This window comes from Arachis hypogaea, chromosome 12 (genome assembly GCF_003086295.3).
Source record: "Arachis hypogaea cultivar Tifrunner chromosome 12, arahy.Tifrunner.gnm2.J5K5, whole genome shotgun sequence".
NCBI lineage: Eukaryota > Viridiplantae > Streptophyta > Magnoliopsida > Fabales > Fabaceae > Arachis > Arachis hypogaea.
In genome coordinates, this window is record NC_092047.1 from 93106918 (window position 1) to 93108963 (window position 2046).

Here is a 2046-nt window from a genome sequence, read left to right on the forward strand (position 1 = left end):
TGTGGGGTTCCTCCGAGAAGTGTGGGGAAGGGCCCCATACTTGGATACTAAAAAATTTTTCCAGGGGTCGCCGGCCTTTGTCCAGTCACAACTAGGTAGCTTTTTGCGTTTTTCACTTATTTCCGACTTGCAATTTCTTTTACCGACTTGTCTGACTTTTAGCTACCAATTTGTTTTTGCAGAGATGGCAAAGAAAAATGCTCAAGAGTCTTTCCAGAGGGTTCAGGAAGCCAAGGCGAAGTCTCGCGCCAGATCTGGTGGTGCTAGGGTGGTTGTCTCTCCTTCTCCTCCTCCTCGGAATGTTGGGACTCCCTCCCAACCTATTGTGATTTCTTCCTCTGCTTCCTCTCTGCCACCCCCTTCCGTCCGACCTACTCCCGAACCAGAGCTGAAGAAGCGCAAGACCTTAGAGTCTGGCGCTTCTGGTGAGGCGGACGCTCTTGCGTTCGTCCGAAAGAACATCTATCCTCATGCTCGTATGAGTATAGATGATGTTTCTGTTCGGCACTACCTCACCACTGTGGTTGAGGAGAGTCTCAAGACGGCGGGGGTTTGTGACAAACTCTTGGATATATTTGAGAAGACTCCTATCAGCTCTTTAGGGACGACCTCAAGGGTCGATGAGCTGGAGGGTAGGCTTCGCATATATCAGGAGCATGAGAGGGAGTTGGAGGGGAAAGTCGCCAAGCTGAAGGAGGAGAGGGACAGCCTCCGGGAGAAGGAGCAGAAGTTGCAAGCCCAATGCAACATGGAGGTGGATTTGAGGAAAGCAGCGCAAGCCAGCTACAACAGTTTATTTGCTGATCTTGTGTCTGTAAAGAATGACTTGCTGAATGCTCGGAAGGCCTATACCGAGTTGGAGGACTCTATTGCGGATGGTGCTGATGAGGCCTGGAGGGTTTTCAAGGAGCAGGTCGGAGTTATTGCTCCTGACTTGGACCTTTCTCCTTTGGACCCTGATAAGGTTGTCATTGTTGGTGCCATCGTGGATCCTCCTGTCCCCGTGGTGGAGTCTGAGTTTCATTTGAAGACTCGGGGGCAGAGGATCATAGAGTCCCCTCCTCGCTCTAAGGACGCTCCGAGTTCTTCTGCTGCTCCTCCGACTTTCTCTCCAACCCCCAGTCCCGGTGGTGGTGATCCTCCTACTCCTCTTGCAAAGAAGTGATTTGGCTATTGGGGGTCCGGCCTGTGGACCCCCCCCTTTTTAAACTCTTTATATTTATTTGTTGGTGTTTGAACAATTTTTGGCCTTTTAAGGCCGTAAACAAAACAATTTATGATGCCATTTTTTAATAAGGGTTTATTTTAGCGTTTTAAATAAATACCCTTTTTGGATAAGGGTTTTGAGTTACCTTATGCGCGCATGCTTTTTCTGTTCGTGGTTCTTTTGACTCTTTGATCTTTTCTGGAAAAAACCTTTTCTTTGGGGCTTGCCTGCTTTTCTGAATTTCCTTGATCCTCAAGGCAGCCTTACTATTTTTTCTTAGTTTTTTCCTATCTCTTTTTGTTATTCCTAGTACTCAATTTTGTTTTATTGAGTTTTTCGTGACTTAGGCTACTTTTGCGATTCATTTTAATTTTACTCGATTTCGCATTCCGACTTATGAGTCGGACTGCTCCCGAGTTTATCATGATCGACTTCTATAGCCTCTTTACGCCGACTTGTACCTCGTCGTTTTATCCTGACGACCATCTAGGTCGGTTCATGGGATTTTCACGTTTTGTCGAGGTTAAATCGGCGCGTTTCGTAGAAAGGGAATAAAAAGGGAATTTAAAAGAGATATTTAAATGAAAGAGATCTTTATTAATTAAGGAGGTACTTTATTGCTACTAAGGGCTTTTGATTATTTGTTTTCCCTTAGCCCCTACTATGATGCCTCGTTAAAAACCCTTTTCAGAAAAAACCCTTTGATTTTGGGAAAAAATCATGAAATCGGGACAAGAGTACATCAGGGAGTAGGGTTCGCTTTTAGCTGTAGTACCTTTTCATATTACAAGCATGCCATGACCTGGGTAACTCGTTGCCGTCGAAGTCGGTTACCCTAT